Source organism: Ranitomeya variabilis, chromosome 4, assembly GCF_051348905.1.
Source record: "Ranitomeya variabilis isolate aRanVar5 chromosome 4, aRanVar5.hap1, whole genome shotgun sequence".
Classification (NCBI taxonomy): Eukaryota; Metazoa; Chordata; class Amphibia; order Anura; family Dendrobatidae; genus Ranitomeya; species Ranitomeya variabilis.
In genome coordinates this window covers 193242990-193262567 of record NC_135235.1, presented here as the reverse complement: position 1 = coordinate 193262567, position 19578 = coordinate 193242990, and positions in this window count along the sequence as shown.

Sequence of the window (19578 nt, the reverse complement as noted above, 5' to 3'; positions counted from 1 at the left end):
CCTATGTGATTATACTCCATGTGAGAGTTGTGGTCACAAAACACTGAGAAGATTTGATCCTAGTTTTTGAGATTAATAGAATGAAAATGAACTTGGCACTCCAGTAAGATGAATAGATGAAATTTATTACGTGATAGCAATTCAGAACAAGCTAATTTTTTTGGTCCAATCTCTAGACCTTCATCAGTTTACTGGAAAAAAATACATATGCCACACTTAGTGACAGTAGAAAATGCACAACCATGTCATGAAGAATAACAGAATACATAAAAGGTTGAATACATAAAATATTAATTGTTAAACATAATTGGAACATCAGATCGTATAGCTCATGATGTGGAGAAAAGGCATCCAAACTCCTGAAATAAGATCACAAAAAAAACCCAAAAGGGATTCCAGTGGGGACGTTTACCATATAACATAGTATAAATCTTTATAACGTAAGAAAATTTGCTATGGCACAAGAGTTAGAGTGTAGCATCAAGTACAATGATTGCAGTATAAGAACATTGAGCAAAGCACATAGGATGTACGTGAGATAAAAAATAGTAAGACACTGCAACCATGTGGTGTATGAAAAACATAGTATATGACTTAAAGCAGGAAAACGTATTATTGCGGAGAGACATTACACTTACCTTTTCATTTTTTGAAACTTTTTTTTCACTTTTCCTTTTTATTATACGTCCCTTTAGGGGACAGCTGTCATCGACTGATCGCCTGTGCTGTATACAGCAATATCACAGCATTGCCATGTATAATAAAGTCCCAGGCTTCTTTGAAGCCCACCACCAGCAGGGCTTCAAAGGGAAGCTCCATAATGACAAGCACAGAGGTCATCAATAAATCCCTGGTTGTCAAAACAACCCACTGGGGACCCGCAATCTCTTCACGGGCGCAGTGAAGGGCGCATAGAATGACATGCCCCCACTTTTTAAATCCTGCTGTCAGAATTTGACGTTGGCATTTAACAGGTTAGCAATTGTGGACAGAGCTCTGCTCCATTGTTAGAGGTATGTCCTGGCTATAAGACACAGCCATCACCCATCGAATATGGGGTGGGCTTACCCTGTGAGCCTGCTCCATACACCATCTTCCGACTTGTATGTATGGCAGATGGCTTTCAGCTCTACAAACATAGTACCCTATTTGGCCCTATTACGATACCGGTCAAACTACGCTCGGCTATGTCCAACAGTCCCATAGCACATGCTCTACTACTCCATGTAGAACCCTGTCCTCAAGATAATTGGGGTCCTAGTAATCATATCCCTAACGATCAGTAAATTATCACTATCATGACAGAGGACAACTTGAAACCTTGGTTAAAACACTTTATGGCTCAAAATATTCATGCAGAGAGAAAGTTGCAGTGACGAAGGGAAATTAAGTATCAGCCTAATCCAGAAGGTGGATATCAACCTACTGTACCTAAAGGTTGTTTTCTAAAGTGTTCTGAGACTTGCTGGTTAATTTGTTCAGATGCATTGACTTTAGCATTAGATTTCAATTTTTTTTTTAGGCTGATGTTTTAAGAGAAGTAGCATTTGGCAATGCTTTTATTTTTACATCAAATTCTGTTCTTACTTTTGTTGATATTGTAATCACATTTTACTACACTTGCCGGTATCAGCAGATTTTCTGCTGACTTACAGAAGGAGGGATCACAATTATGCCACAAGACAATTGAGATTAGTAGAAAAAAAAGACCCAGAAACTGTTAAACGTAAAAGACCATCATTAATGAGGATCAAATCTTGAAAGCTTTTCATAGACAAAGTATTCTTCTGAACTGAAGCGATTGCAGCAGAATTATAAGTTATCTGTTAAACCTAATTAAACAGTTTGACATCACCGATTGACAAGCAGTTAATACATTCAAAGCAAGGACAAAGGACAGAAAATACATGATTCATTAAAATAACATTGATTGCTAAACAAATACATTTCTATAATCCGAACAACTATTTATTAAAAATATTACTTTGCGTGATTTTTCTGTCTCCTTGATTTATTATATTCCTGATGGTTATGTATCTTCTACATTATGAAGATTAATAATACCAATATTATATCCAGTGGGAATCTGACCTATGTGTAAATTCCATGATACCTTTCATTTTTCCTTTGCTAGTTTTTGTAGAGTGGGTGGACACTTTGTATGGTGTCAGAACTGTGTTGTGATGATTGAACCATTTGGATACTATTATCCTTTTCTTATACTTCTTTTGGGGCAAAATTGAGGTTTATAAAGTTAAGAGCAAAAGCAAAAGATTTTCATATATCCATTATAAAGGTAGAGGAGCTAAGAAGTGTAGAATCTAGTGTTGAGCATTCCGATACCGCAAGTATTGGGTATCGGCCGATATTTGCGGTATCGGAATTCCGATACCGAGTTCCGATACTTTCAGTATATCGGATACTGGAATCGGAAGTTCCCATAATTAACAGAGCCAGAATTCAGCCAATGAGGACTAATTAGAAGTGTGGGCACATCCTGTTCTGCATGGTAGGCATGTAACTACTGGCATGGCTGTGATTGGCTGCTGAAATGATGTCATGATGCAGTATAAAAGTCGCCGCTGCCGCCATTTTGGGTTCACTCTGCTGTGAATTCAGTTAGGGACAGGACGCTGTGCTCTGACTGAGAGCCAGTTTAGAGATAGCGATTTGCTTCATTGTGCTTTACCCAGGCTAATATAGCAACCTCTGTGTGAGAACCTTTTTTTGCCTTGCAGCGCTGCAGTGTTCACAGCTGTCTGTAAGGTGTCTGTGTGAGTGCAGCTCACTCTGTAGTCTGGTCTGCAGCCACTGCCAGTTGTAGTCAGCTCAGGGTGCGTCACTGTCTCATACCGTTCCATTGTCCGTTTTTCAAATAGAGCAGCCTGCTGCACATTTTTTCAGATTTATCCTATTAGTGGCTTTCCATCCGTGTCCTGCTAGATTGTTGAAAAACACTATATAAGATTACATAGAGGAGTTTTTTTGGGCCTTGCAGGCCCTTTAATGGCTGTCTGCACGGTCTCTGTGAGAGTGCAGGTCACTCTGTAGTCTGTTCTGCGGAAAAAACAAAAAGTTAATAAAGTTCACCAAACACTCCACTTTAGAGTTGTGTAGGCCACATTAGCTCATATTAAAGTCTAGTCCACATTTGATAAAAATTAGTGTTCCTTATACCTGTTAGCAGCTGTTCAGGAATAAGCACACTAAGTAAGCCCTTAGTACTTTTCTGCCTATCTTTATCAGTCTACCAAGATGAAAAAGGCAGGGAGTAAGGCACGCGGGCGTCGGCGTGGAGGTGGAGCAGGGAGAGGACATGGGGATTCTGTGCCTGCTGCGGACACCGGTGACTCATCATCCCCCAGTTTTAGCAGGGAACAGTCCTTCATGCGCAGCATTGTAGGAGCTCGCTGTGCCCCGCTGCTGCGGGATGAACAAATTGAAGCCGTTGTCGGATGGATGGCAGCTAACGCATCAACTTCAATAAGTGCCACATCCTCTCAGGCACAGAGCACTGAAGAGCACCCATCTGTCTCTTCACCACCTGCCAAATTGCCCAGGCAGTCAGAGAGCCCAGGACAGGAGCCATCTCTACTTCTGTTCTCTGAATCTCTTGGCTTGGAAAGAGGGGGCCAGCCAAGCAGCATTGGAGAAATGGAAGAAGAGGCAGTATGCAGTGATGCCTAAGAGCTATTTCTCTCTGACTCTGAAGAGACGGGTGGGCCAGTGCCTCCGGTCAGCACACCTCAGTACGCATCTGATGATGAGACTCAGGTGCCACTTTCTGGTGCGTACTGTGCTGCTGAGACTACCCAGGAGAAGCAGTTGGTGGAAGAGGGTAGTGTAGATGATGAGGTCCTTGACCCATCCATACAGGTACAGGAAGGTGGTGGGAGCAGCTCTGAGGAAGAGATTCCCCGAACGGCCCAAAGAGGGAGAGGGAGGGGGAAGACTGCGATGCCTGCCTGTAGCCTCCACTTCGGCACCCGTTAGGAGCATGCCTATTCCAAAAGCCAAAACGGGTGCTCCCAAGACTTGTAGTGCCTGGTCCTTTTTTGACACAATTGCAGATGACAGTTGCTTTGTCAAATGCAAGGTGTGTCATCAGAAAGTCAAAAGAGGGAAAAGTGTCAGCAACCTCAATACCACAAACATGTGGAAACATGTGCAGACCAAGCACGCGGTGGAGTTACTAAAACACACTGAAGACCTAGGCCAACCTACAGCAGCACCTACCACCTCTTCAGCTCATGTTGTTGCCTCTTCCTCCAGCTCACACACAGCTGGTTCGGCTTCCTCACAGGATCGCCATGGAAGAACCTCTGGCACTGTTGTCCAGAGACCCAGTGTAATTCCACCCACAGCACCACATTCCCAGTCATCCTCACACTCCCAGCCCAGTCTACAGCCATCGGTATCACAGGCATGGGAGAAAAGGCGGCCATTCTCAGCAAACCACCCCTGAGCATAGGCTCTGAATGCTGGCATTGCAAAACTACTGTCACTTGAAATGCTGTCATTCAGGCTGGTGGAGACTGACAGCTTCCGTAACTTGATGGCATTGGCAGTCCCACAATACAATGTGCCCAGCCGCTTTTATTTCAGCAGGCAAGCCGTCCCTGCCCTGCAAAAGCATGTGGAGGGAAAAATTAAACATGCGCTACTAAACGCCATCAGTAGCAAGGTCCACCTCACCACCAATGTGTGGACCAGTCACCATGGACAGGGACGATACCTTTCCTTCACTGCCCATTGGATAAATGTTGTTGAGCCAGGTACAGATCGTGAGAGTGGCGCTGTACGTGTTCTGCCAACTCCAAGGATTGCAGGAATACTGTCTGTACATATTGACTCCTCCTAATACTCCAGTTCCTCAGAATCAGTGCTGCAGGAGCCGTCACAGACCACCTCCACATGGACCCGTGAACTCTTACCTGTTATGACCGATATGAGCACAGCTGTGGCCAAATGTCAACAGGCCATATTGAAATTAATTTCTTTGGGGAATCGAAGCCACACAGCGCAGGAGCTCTGGAATGCCATCAAGCAGGAGAGCGTCGTGTGGTTTGTGCCAGCGAATCTCCAGCCAGGCCAAAATCTGGTGGCAGCTCTGGCCCTAGGCAAACTCACTCACATCCCATGTCTGGCACATGTGCTCAACTTGGTAGTTCAGAGTTTTTTGAGGGACTATCCGGATCTTGATGCACTGCTGCACAAGGTCCACCTAAAGTGTGCTCACTTGCATCGTTCCAGCATGGCAAGATGGCGCATTGCATCTCTCCAGCGCCGATTCCACCTTCCAGAACATTGCATCATATGTGACCTACCCACCAGGTGGAATTCCATGTTACAAATGTTGGAGTGGTTGTGTGAGCAGCAGACAGCAGTAATGGAGTACCAGCTGCATCAGGGGCAAAGAAGTCGCACTCCGCGTCGTTCAGACTTCACAACCACTGAGTGGGCCACTATGAAGGACGTCTGCCAGGTTTTGCGTGCCTTCAATGATTTCACGCAGATGGCGAGTGCAGATGATGCACTAGTCAGCATGACTGTCCCGTTTATCTGCCTGCTTGAAAGAACACTGCAAGCGGTAAGGGATGATGTTGTGGAAGAGGTGGAGGATGAGGAGTCACCAATTCCATCTGCTTCTGGACAGTCAGCGCAACGTGATTCCTCACAAAGGCCGAGGCAGGGGACAGTTTGTGAGGAGGATGAGGAGGAGTCAATGGAGGAGGAAGACATCTGTCCAGAGGAGAGAGTTACACAATTCTCCAGTTGTTAGTGTGTAGAGCGAGGGTGGGGTGATGCAGAACAGGCAGAGATCACGCCCCAAGCAGGTGACAGTGTTTCTTGGCCAGTTGGCAGTCTGCAGCACATGATTGATTTCATGCTGCAGTGCCTGAGAAACCGGAAGGAGATGAGTGAGAGGCGAAGATATGCACTGTGCATGCCCATGAATCCCAGGCCCGCAGTGTGATTAAATCAGAAGACACTGCGAGGCGGGATCTTGGGCATCGCGGCCGCACAGGAGCAGTCAGTCTGACACCAATGATGCCAGAAGATGGGCATCGCTAACTGCGCATGACCAAGGTTTAACTGAACAGCGCAGGCTCCAGGACAGATTCAAACAACGCTGAAGAGGCAGTGCACGGCGACAAGGGGGTAGGAATGAAGGCTGTGTTGCGCCTCATTACAAAGGAAAATCCCACCTCCGGGATGGTTTCACGGTATCAGGGGACACATTTTATAAGTGTTTAGTTCTGCGTTTGCAAGGAGCATAAATGAAACAGGCACCTTTTCTTTGTGCGGCATTAGTGATGCACAAGGTGGCTCTTTCAGTTACAAACACTGGGGGGGGGTTAAAGGTTCCCTTTCAACTTGCTCCAATTAGGCCTCAGCCTACACTCTGCTTCTCCTTTATTCCCTGGGATCCAGCACCGCCAGTTGCTGCTCGGAGGTTCTGTCTGCACAGTCAACACTTGCTGCTGTGTTATTGGGTTTCAGTAACATCAGTGAGCCCCAACGGGGACAGCGACGATAATGTGTGCAACTTGTAAAGCGCTGCGGAATATGTTAGCGCTATATAAAAATAAAGATTATTATTATTATCAGCTGATCCCCAGCTGTGTATCCGGCAATGTGTCCTGCGACCGCCACCCTGACACTACAACAGATATTAAACTACCTTGAGTGCAGGCCTCGGCCTACACTCTGCTCCTCCTGCTCTCCCTGGGCTCCAACACCACCAGTTGCTGCCCAGAAGTGCTGTCTGCACAGTCAACAGTTGCTCCTCTGTTATTGGGTTTCAGTAACATCAGCTGATCCCCAGCTGTGTATCCGGCAATGTGTCCTGCGACCGCCACCCTGACACTACAACAGATATTAAACTGCCTCGAGTGCAAACCTCAGCCTACACTCTGCTCCTCCTGCTGTCCCTGGGCTCCAACACCACCAGTTGCTGCCCGGAAGTGCCATCTGCACAGTCAACACTTGCTGCCGTGTTATTGGGTATCAGTAGTGTCAGCTGATCCCCAGCTGTGTATCCGGCAATGTGTCCTGTGACCGCCACGCTGACACTACAGCAGATATTAAACCGCCTCGAGTGCAGGCCTCGGCCTACACTCTGCTCCTCCTGCTGTCCCTGGGCTCCAACACCACCAGTTGCTGCCCAGAAGTGCTGTCTGCACAGTCAACAGTTGCTCCTCTGTTATTGGGTTTCAGTAATGTCAGCTGATCCCCAGCTGTGTATCCGGCAATGTGTCCTGCGACCGCCACGCTGACACTACAACAGATATTAAACTGCCTCGAGTGCAAGCCTCAGCCTACACTCTGCTCCTCCTGCTGTCCCTGGGCTCCAACACCACCAGTTGCTGCCCGGAAGTGCCGTCTGCACAGTCAACACTTGCTGCCGTGTTATTGGGTTTCAGTAGCGTCAGCTGATCCCCAGCTGTGTATCTGGCAATGTGTCCTGCGACCGCCACGCTGACACTACAGCAGATATTAAACCGCCTCGAGTGCAGGCTTCGGCCTACACTCTGCTCCTCCTGCTGTCCCTGGGCTCCAACACCGCCAGTTGCTGCCCGGAAGTGCCATCTGCACAGTCAACAGTTGCTCCTCTGTTATTGGGTTTCAGTAATGTCAGCTGATCCCCTGCTATGTGTGCGGCAGTCACTCTAGTCTGCTCCTCCTGCTGTCCCTGGGCTCCAACACCACCAGTTGCAGCTCGGAAGTGCTGTCTGCACAGTCAACAGTTGCTTCTCTGTTATTGGGGTTCCGTAACGCCAGCTGCTTCCCTGCTGTGTGTGGCAATTACTCTAGTCTGCTCCTCCTGCTGTCCCTGGGCTCCAACACCACTAGTTGCTGCTCAGAAGTGCAGTCTGCACAGAGAAAAACACTAGCTCCTGTGCAGACAGCATTTCCGGGCAGCAACTGGCGGTGTTGGAGCCCAGGGACAGAAGGAGGAGCAGACTGGAGGTATTGCCTCACACACAGTAGGGTGTCTGCACAGTCAACAGTTGCTCCTCTGTTATTGGGTTTCAGTAACGTCAGCTGATACCCAGCAGTGTATCCGGCAATGTGTCCTGCGACCGCCACGCTGACACTACAGCAGATATTAAACCGCCTCGAGTGCAGGCCTCGGCCTACACTCTGCTCCTCCTGCTGTCCCTGGGCTCCAACACCGCCAGTTGCTGCCCGGAAGTGCCGTCTGCACAGTCAACAGTTGCTCCTCTGTTATTGGGTTTCAGTAATGTCAGCTGATCCCCTGCTATGTGTGCGGCAGTCACTCTAGTCTGCTCCTCCTGCTGTCCCTGGGCTCCAACACCGCTAGTTGCTGCTCAGAAGTGCAGTCTGCACAGAGAAAAACACTAGCTCCTGTGCAGACAGCATTTCCGGGCAGCAACTGGTGGTGTTGCAGCCCAGGGACAGAAGGAGGAGCAGACTGGAGGTATTGCCTCACACACAGTAGGGGAGTAGCTGGCGTTACTGAACCCCAATAACACTGGAGCTAGTGTTTTTCTCTGTGCAGACAGCACTTCCAGGCAGCAACTGGCGGTGTTGAAGCCCAGGGATTACAGAAAAAAAAGTGAAGGCCGAAGCCTAATTGGAGCAAGTTTAATTTGTGAAGTTGTGTGAGTTTGGAGGGAGCAGGAGCAATTACCTGGTTCTTAGGAACACAATCTTGAATAGGTCCCCCTGCTTCCAGTACCGTCAGCTGTTTCCGGGCAGAGCCAGAGTTCCACCAACGTCAGATAGTCCTTGGTAGTGCTTTCTGGCATGGGTACCTCCTGATTAGTAACTGGGTTCCAGTAGCGTCAGCTGGTCCTAGGTTGTTCCTTTGGCTCTTTTACCTTCTGCTACCCATCCGGGTTCCAGTACCATCAGCTGGTTCTCAACAGTGTCTTTTGCTCTTGTACCTTCTGCTCTTCATCCTGGTTCCAGTTCCGTCAGCTGGTTCTGGGCAGAGCCTTTGGCTTAGGTGCCTCCTTCTGGGTATCCGAGTTCCACCAATGTCAGGTGGTCCTTGGTAGTGCTTTCTGGCATGGGTACCTTCTGCTTAGTAACCGGGTTCCAGTACCGTCAGCTGGTCCTTGGTAGTTCCATTGGATCTTGGACCTTCGGGTTGCCATCCGGGTTCCAGTACCGTCAGCTGGTTCTCGGCATTTCCTCAGCCTTCTTGTACCTTCTACTTCATTTCCAAGTTCAAGACCCTAAAGACGATGACCCTGAAGAGCACCCCTAAGGTGACGACGACTCCAGAGACAACGACCCCTGAGATGACAACCCTGGAGACGACGACCCTGAAGACCACCCCAAAGATGATGACCCCGGAGTTGACGACCCTGGAGATGACAACCCTGGAGACGACGACCCTGAAGACCGAGAAGCAGAAGAACAAGAAGCTGCAGAACAAAGAGCAGAAGAACATTAAGCATAAGACTAAAAATCAGAGCAAAAGATTTTATGTAAATTATAAGCAGAAGAAGACTAAGCAGTGTATGGGGGTGAGTCCGTTCCTCCTCGTGGTGCCCCTGGAAAAAGCCTGCTGCTGCAGGCCAAACTGAATGCAGACAAATCCTGTTGTAACGCTTTTGTGACAGGCAGAACGGAAGGTGTAATCTTCAAACTTTTATAGATAACAACTACAGGGATGCCTGTCACAAATAAGAATATGATGAAGTAGAATATGAAGAAGAATAATAGTTTAATAAAAAGAATATGAAGAATGTAACAAAAAAGAATAATAGGAAGAAGGTGAAGAAGAAGATGAATAAGGTGAAGAAGAAGTTGATGTAAAAGATGCTGCTGGTGAGGATGATGAAGAAGAAAGTGTCAGAGAAGTAAAAAAGAAGGTGAAGAGCATGGAATTAGTGAAACATCAATATCTGACAAAATATAAAAAATCTTAACATAGTCAATATCTTTGTAACTATGAACGTCTTAAAAAAAAATTAATTCCTGCTATTCCATTTGATTGGGCTAAACCTCTATGCCTTTAATGTCTCCTCCACGTCCCCCAATACATCCTACATTATTCTTAGTTGTTTTCCTTCATGTAGAATGAACCTACAAGGAAAGAAAGGGTTTATTTTAATTCCGATATTTTGGTCCCATTGACTTGCATTGGTATCAGGTTTCGGTATCGGCGATATCCGATATTTTTTGAATATCGGCCGATCCAATCCGATATCGATACTTTTCAATATCAGAAGGTATCGCTGAACACTAGTAGTATCACATCATATGAAACTAGACACAACCCTTTTCAGAAGGATGTGATCCGAGCGGTCCGCCATTCAGTACTGCTGTGCCACAGCCAAGTTCATCGAATATACTTCCTGTTTGCTGTGCTTTTTGGAAATGTTTTACCAGTCTGGGTATCCCTTATGATAACAATTTATGGGCAAAAACCTACAGAAATCGTCAGCTCTCAGCAAACCAAACAGTATGCAAACTCAAGCAACACATACATACTGCTAAAGGGATTCTGTCAGTAAGATCAACTCTCCTAAGCCATCAATATGGCATGTAAGTCATAGAACATTGAGTAACATAATACCTTGTGATCAAATGTTGCATTCCATAGTGTCATATTTGCAAGGGTCAAATAGAACCAATCTATAAAGCTATCTCTTGAGAAGGGATGTGTCCCTATCATACTGAGCATTGAGTCATAGCTTCATCCTAACCCGAAGGGATAAAAAAGCTAACACTTCATTCCAAGCCCTGTTCACCTCTAAACCCCTGATGTGAACAGGTAATTGACGTGGGCTATCTGAAAGGTGAGATTTTTATTGCCTGTGGAGATAAGGTTTCCTATATTCAAAGGAACTACAAGCAGACTTTTTGAACCCAAAGTCCAGTTCTGAATATTAAACAGATAAAAATGCAAACTGCGCTATGTACACTTCAAAATAATCCCAACAGTTATTGACACATATATTAGGAATCCTACCTGGGTGGACAGAAAGTCTTACAAGAGCTATCATCAAGAGTCCAATGTTACTGTATTGTGGTCAGTAATATTCTAATCAGTGGAGACAAAGGTGATGCCTTCCTGATTGTCTCTCTGTATGTGAATGATTGGTATAGGTGCAGTTCTCCGGCCGGTAGCGCAGAACTAGACTAACCACAGTCCAAATGAAGCGATCCACCACAGACGGTGTGACATCACATGCTGCAAAACAGTCAGTGGATTAATGAGTGACTTATCCTACATGTTTTAAAGAGTGATCATTCTTCCTCAGGGATTGCTGCTCCTATAGCTTTAATGGACTTTTATAGGCAGTTATTCACTCCAGGTGACAATATAACCAATAATATACCATATCCAATTACTTCTATTTCAATCCATAAATCCAAACAATTTAATTTCATGATTCAGTTCTGATGGTTTGAGAATATTTAGTTAAAAAAAAATCAGTGTCTCTCTGGTCTACACATTTGATGCAGATACTGTAGTTGCCACCCCTCCAATGTTGGTTAAGCCTTTATATTCTCCATAAAGATTTACCTTTCATATTTCTATTATGGACCTCTTTATAATGTCTAGAAGCATCACCTTCGTCTCCACTGATTGGAATATTACCTTACCGCACTTTAGTAACGTTAAGCTCTCGATGATGGCTCTCATTGGACTTTCCATCCACCTAGGTAGGACTCCTAGTTTTTGTGTCAACAACTGTTGGGATTATTTTGAAGCATATATTACGCAGTTTGCATTTTTATCTGTTTAATTTATGTAATTGGAAGCAAGCTTTAGCAGATGGTTTACCGCTTATTGCAGCAAGTGTGCACATCAAAGGGTGATAGCGCCGGTATTTCTCTATGCAAATAAATTGTTAGTATATACATCTGTTGTTTACTTGGCAAAGCACGTTACTCTTAATACTATTTATTGAAATTACAGTTTAGCATTTTACTAAATATGTCTAACCTTTTGGTAGATCACAAAAAGAGGATTACCAAAATGTCATTCTTTTTTAGTGATGCACACCTATTCCCTACCTTCAAACATACAGAGGAAGACATTGTTATCAAAAATAACAACATTTTTAAAAGATTAGAACATCTACTGCTATTGTAAATAAAAGGGTTACAGGAATTGTCAACCGTGGAACAGTACCTAGGAATGATGACGAGCGAATGTGCCCAGAAAACATCTTATCTGAGCACGGTCAGGTGTTATCCCTGCATCTGGAAGTACTCATATATTATGTTCCAGTCCCTGTGGCTACATTATTTATGGCCATTAGACAACCTGAACACATGCGGGGATTGCCTGTTTGTTAGGCAACCACCACATGTGTTGAGGATGTCTAACAGCCTCAAAACAAGCAGCCGAGGGACTCGAACATAATTTACGAGCACTGCCAGATGCTCAGATAACACCCGAGCATGGTCGGATAAGACATTATCTGAGCATGTTCGCTCATCACTAGTACCTAGCCTATGAGAACATACAAAGAGTATGGGCGGATTGCCCACAAAATGCCAATAATCCCCTGATGAATCCTCACAGGAAGAAATGCGTCGGGAGGCACAACAGATTCAGGAAACCGTGAAGCGGATACATGAGAGAACCGCTAAAGGCATCCTGAGGGAACTCATTCTGCAAGGAAACTGCGACTGAAATGACAAGCAGTATAGGCAGATGAGTATACTGGGGATGGGTGGATATGCTTCGTAAAACATAAGCAGTGGCTTGTCATTATGCGCACCTAGAGAGGGTATCCCTAGAGCAAACGGTGTGATTATTAAAGCAGCCACTGACATACAGATATTCAACCCACCCAGCTTATAAAGCAGAAAAGGTCCCTAACAGTCATGTGTAGTGAGTGACATAAACCACGCACTGTTAGAGGAGGAACCACTTTTCACTGAACCTTGGACTCCCCGTATGGGAGAATTGTGATAGGTACCCCTAGGCACATTGGAAAGAGTTCTATTGTTGTTTTTGATGGAGGAACATGACACTATGAGGAACTATTAGAGTGCACAAATAGGGAGTTATTATCCAATCTAGACGTATGATATTTAACCCCTAGGGGGAGCAAGGACAGTGACGTTCCTTTTTAAGGTTTTGAGAGTTATATGTATTGTTAGTCAGCACCTGCACTATATGTGACACTGTTTGTCCTAGATTTTAACATAGGAACAAAGTAAAAGTTATGGTTTAAGTCTTTATTATTTATTATATTAAAAAAAAAAACCTGCTAAATTTGATATCAGTACCCATAGGTTTTTTCATCTATTGAATATATAGAAGCCAGGCTGGTAGAAAAGAAACATACAAAGAGTCTTGATACTGCATAAAACCATAGCAGGAGACATGGGTTAAAACAAGGTGGCTCATGCACCACTCCTGGCTGTGAGAGCCGGATCTCGGCTATCATGTAATCTGACCTCCTCGCAGCTTTTGTGCCACGCATGATCACAATGTCATAGTTCAGGAACTCATTTGACCATGACGTATAGGTATGTCAAATGTCGTGAAGTGGTTTGAGGAGGGTTTAAAATTTGCCCCTACAAGTGACTTTAATAAGTTTGACACATTTTTGGATGTTAAAAAAATGTAAACGGAATCTAGCCCTGAAAAAATATTTTATTAAAAGGAATACACAAATAATTATATTGAAAGAAGTGACATTGAAAATAATTTTCAGTTCACACACACAACATTGAAATGTAATTCCTCTTTTAATCCTGTAAATGAACACTCAGAATCTTTGAATGCATTTCAAAACCTAGTAATTGGGAATATTCGTAAATTAAAGATGAAAAAAATCGTTTGGTAACTTAAAAAAAGCAGAACAATATTCAATAAAAATAATGCTAAATAATCATAATATAGTTGTACACACTGCAAACAAGGGAATGGGGGTGGCATCATTATGAATTATGACTATTACTAAGTGATGAGCGAATATACTCGTTACTCGAGATTTCTCGAGCACGCTCGGGTGACCTCCAAGTATGTTTTAGTGCTCGGAGATTTAGTTTTCATCGCCGCAGCTGAATGATTTACATCTGTTAGCCAGCATAAGTACATGTAAAGGTTGCCTGGTTGCTAGGGAATCCCCACATGTAATCAAGCTGGCTAAGAGATGTAAATCATTCAGCTGAGATGAGGAAAACTAAATCTCCCATCATAAAAAAATACTCGGAGGACACACGAGCGTGCTCGGGAAATGTCGAGTAACGAGTATATTCACTAATCACTAACTATTACCATTCTGAAGCATTAAAATTACTTGATGATACAAATATCTATCAAAAATAAAAGCAAGGTCCAACAAAAGATAATAAAAAGGTTTTAACCCCTTCACACCCCAAGCCTTTTTTCACCTTCATGACGGGGCCAAATTTTACAATTCTGAACAGTGTCACTTTATGTGGTAGTAATTCTAGAATGCTTCAAGGAATCCCACTAATTCCGAGAATGTTTTCTCAAGACATGCTGTAATTCATGACAGTGATAAAATTTGTTCAATAAAACTTGCATTTATTTGTGAAAAAAATCAGATATTTGGAGAAAAATTTGAAGCATATTCAATTTTCGAACTTTACATTTTTTTATCCATTAAACCGGAGAGATGTCACACAAAATAGTAAATAACATTTCCCACATGTCTACTTTACATCAGCACAATATTTGAAACATCATTTTTTGTTAAGGAAGTTAGAATGGTTAAAAGTAGTGTTGAGCGATACCGTCCGATATCCAGAAATATTGGTATCGGATTGGATCGGCCGATATCCAAAAAATATCGGATATCGCCGATACCGATAACCGATACCAATGTAAGTCAATGGGACACAAATATCGGAATGTAAATAAGCCCTTTCTGTCCTTCTACATCCTGTTCCGGAGGGGGAAGAGTGTAGGCGGTGCGTGGGCGGACACTGTGCGTGTCTGTGTGTCCAATTAATAACGAGTGTCCCACGACGATCTCCCCTATAGAACAGTGACATCAGGTGATGTCACTGCTCTATAGGACCTTCAGTGACACACTGACAGGAGATAATGGCTCCTGCAGTGCATCACTGAACTATAGTAACCTCTGAGTCTTACTTTATGTCAATTGCTGCGTGGGAAAATTTCTCACACAGCAATGGCATAAAGTGAGACTATGGACTATTTTTTTTAAAGCGGCAGAGGAATACAGTGCGGAAGGATACCTTCCTCCCGTCATTGTGTTCCTGAAGCCCCTAGAGAGCGGTCGCATCAGCTGATGCTGCCATTCTCCACGGGAGATCGTCGTGGGACACTCGTGGATTTCTGTGGACAGGGAGTATATTGGTTGTTTGTTATTTTAATCTTTTTTACAGATGACACTGGCTTTGGGGGTCAAAGTCAAAAGTAATGGTGAGTATGAAATCTATGTTTAATGTACTGTATGTCTATATGTATGTATTGTATGTAATGTATGAATGTTTTGTATGTAGTATGTATGTAGTATGTATGTATGTTGTATGTATGTAGTATGTATGTTGTATGTATGTAGTATGTCTGTAGTATGTATGTAATGAATGTAGTATGTATGTATGTATGTAGTATGTATGTAGTATGTATGTATGTAGTATGTATGTAGTGTGTATGTAGTATGTATGTAGCATGTATGTTGCATGTATGTAGCATGTAGTATGTATGTAGTATGTAGCATGTATGCAGCATGTATGTGGCATGTAGTATGTATGTAGTATCTATGTAGTATGTATGTAGCATGTATGTAGCATGTAGTATGTATGTAGTATGTATTGTATGTTGCATGTATGTGGCATGTAGTATGTATGTAGTATGTATGTAGCATGCATGTAGTATATAGTATGTATGTAGTATGTATGTAGCATGTATGTAGCATGTAGTATGTATGTAGTATGTATGTAGCATGTATGTGGCATGTAGTATGTATGTAGTATGTATGTAACATGTAGTATGTATGTAGCATGTATGTAGCTTGTAGTATGTATGTAGTATGTATGTAGCATGTATGTAGTATTTTTTTTTACATTCAACACATTAGCTGGATGATGGGACTACTACTGTCCCATCATTGGCTAATGTGTCAATCACTGTCACTGTAGCAGGCATCGTCCGAAGGACTTGTAGTTCCATCGGACGATGCCTGCACACATGCACAGAACCCCCGCAGCCCGCACAGAGCCCCGGCATGCCACACAGAGCCCCGCACAGAGCCCCGGCAGCCCGCACAGAACCCCAGCATGCTGCACAGAGCCCCACACAGAGCCCCGGCAGCCTGTACAGAGCCACGGCACGCCGCACAGAGCCCTGGCAGCCCGCACAGAGCCCCGCACAGAGCCCCGGCAGCCCGCACAGAGCCCCGGCAGCCCGCACAGAGCAACAGCACGCCACACAGAGCCCCGCACAGAGCCCAGGCAGCCCGCACAGAGCCCCGGCATGGCGCACAGAGCCCCACACAGAGCCCCGCAGCCCATACAGAGCCCCCGCACACCACACAGAGCCCCGCACAGAGCACCGGCACACCGCACAGAGCCCCGGCAGGCATGCACAGACCCCCCCACAGTCCCGCACAGACCCAGCCCGCACAGAGACATGCAGTCTCTGCCCACGCATCGCCCACACTCCATTATAGTGCATTATTGCACTATGGGAACTTCCGATTCTGATATCCGATATCGCAAAAATATCGGAACTCGGTATCGGAATTCCGATACAGCGAATATCGGCGATACCCGATATTTGCAGTATCGGAATGCTCAACACTAGTTAAAAGTCAACTAGTGATTTCTCATTTGTCCAACAAAATTTACAAAGCCATTTTTTTTAGGGATTACATCACATTTGAAGTGTGTTTGACGAGCCTATATGAGGGAAAAAATTAACACCAAAGTTTTTAAAGCTGCAAACCTCAAAGTGCCCAAAACAGCATTTAAGGCTAGTTTCACATTTGCAGTTGAATCCGCAGCGTATCTTCCGCAACCTCAAATGCACGATAAACCGAGTGCAAACACAGTGGTTTTTAGATGCATCAGCTTACGCAGGCGGTAAAATAATGCAGCGTTTGCATGCTTTTTCATGTGTTTTGCATGCGTTTGCAATTTTTGTGCGCATGGTGGAAAACTTTACAGGAGAAAAATCTAGATAAACAGACAATGCCAAAGGGACAACAGTGGTTGTGTGTTATGGGATATCTTTATATAGACACATGGACAGCTGAAATCTTCAAATTTTGCACCTGTATCCTGTGTCGCGATGGATCTTCGCATGGAGAGCTTTTATTTCAACCTGGATTTAAGTATTAAGCTGTTTCTTGCCTATGTCTTTGCTTGTGAGCAACAAAGAAATAGAGAAAGATGGAGAAGACGGCATCGGCGTTATTGGAGACACCCCATTATTGAAGTCTGGGACAGTAGTGGAGCCTACCACACCCTATACAGCAAGCTCAATGCGAAACCGGAGAAATTTCCGGAAAATACCAGGATGTCTCAAGAGACCTTTCGGGATTTGCTTGGTCATGTCCAAGGAGTCATCCGGAGACAGGACACCCAGCTCAGTAGAGCGATTCCTGCAGAGGAATGTTTCCTCCTCACATTAAGGTACACAATAATTCTAAACAAACGCCTGTCATAATTATTATTGTTCTGCCTTGCATTAATTTTTTTCTCCTTTATCTGTTTGGCTTGTTAATTTTTTTCTTTCTCTGTTAGGCAGATTCCTAGCTATCGGAGAGACCCTATCATCGCTCCATTTTCAGTACCGGCTAGGAATTTCCACCCTGTCTGGAATTGTTGCGGAGACCTGCCGGGCTTTGTGGAACGTTCTCTGGGATGAATTTATCCCCCTACCTACCGCAGAAATGTGGCAAATTTTGGTGAGTGTGTAATTTCCCCAACTGTTTGAGAGCAGTGGATGGAAAGCACATACAAATTACCAAACCCACCAGATCTGGATTGGAGTACTTTAACTACAAGAAATATTTTTCTGTAGTGTTCATGGCAATAGCACATGCGGACTGTCACTTCATCGCCGTGGAAATTGGAGCTTTTGGCCGTGGCAATGACTTGCAGACTTTTAAGAACTTGGATATGGGCCAACGTTTGTATGGAAAAAAAATTAATTTACCCCTGCCACGACCTCTCCCCAACACTCAAGGCCCACCGATGCCATTTGTTATGGTTGAGGATGAGGTCTTTCAGATGTGTGAAACCCTACTGAAGCCATATTCCAGTCGTGACTTGAACCACACTTAAAGGATTTTTAACTACAGACTGACCAGGTTCCGAAGAATTGTTGAGTGTACTTTTGGGATTCTTGTCTCAACATGGCGAATTCTTGGGACAGCCATTAATCTAAAAATGGAGACAGTTGATGAGGTTGTCAAAGCCTGTGTGGTTCTCCACAATTACATAATGGCTAAGGAGCGACCCAACATTGAACTGGAGGAACCAGTTGCAAACCCATTGCCAGATTACCAGCATCACCCTCTGCGGTCAACGGTTGAAGTTGCCCATATGAGGGACCAATTTGCTGCCTAATTTGTTTCTGACATTGGTCGTGTGGCATGGCAAAAGGATATTGTGTACAATGTTTTGTTGGGTCTGGGTCTGTACCAGTCATGTTAAAAATGTTCGTAATGTTTGTTGTTAATAAACATGTTTTGATACCTGTACCGAGTCTCCTATGTCTTTCCTCTCAAAACCACTTATGATGTCAGTGGTATGGTAGTTGACGTCATTACATACTGTGTCTCTTCTGCAGTATCTATTGGACACAGTCTGAAAAGACGATGGAGGTATAATACAGAACAAATCTATACTCACCAGGTCATGTGTCAGAAATAGTGAGTTAATGATGCACAAAACCCAGCATCATGAATTCACTATTTCTGACACCTGTCCAGGTGAGTATAGATATGCCTTGTATGACCTCCATTGTCTCTTCTGTCTGTGTGAAATAGATTACGTAAACTGAAGAGACAATGGAGGTAATACAAGTCATATCTATTCTCACCATGCTATTTTTCAGAAATAGTGAGTTCAGGATGCTGGGTTTTGTGCATCCTGAATTCACTATTTCTGGCAGCTGGTCAGGTGAGTATAGATATGCCTTGTATTACCTCCATTGTTTCTTCAGTCTGCGTCACATAGATTAAGCAGACTGAAGAGATTCTGGAGAAAATAAAAGTCATATTAGTTTCTGGAGAAACTACAAGTCATATTAGTTTTTGACAACTCATAGTTCCATATCAAACACAAGAAGCAAAGCTGCAGTGTTCTACTTGTCTCACTCCTGGAGCTATGAGGTGGCAAAAACACAAAGTATGGTGCAGTGTGTGTATTCGGCGCACGGTGTGTGTTGCCGGCGGCTAAAAATACACAAAGAACCAAACAGTATTGGGGCAAAAAAATTAAATTTATTTACACAAATAAAAAACTAACTGCTGCGGCTTGCTTGGGGTAGAGTAACGGAACTGGGGGGTGTTGAGCTGTGACACCTGGCTGGGTAAAGATGACGCAGGGGTTGCAGGAGAAGGGGCAATTAAACTAGTGGGGTCAGGGAGGTGAGGGATGGTACAGGAGGCATGGGACAGGAGA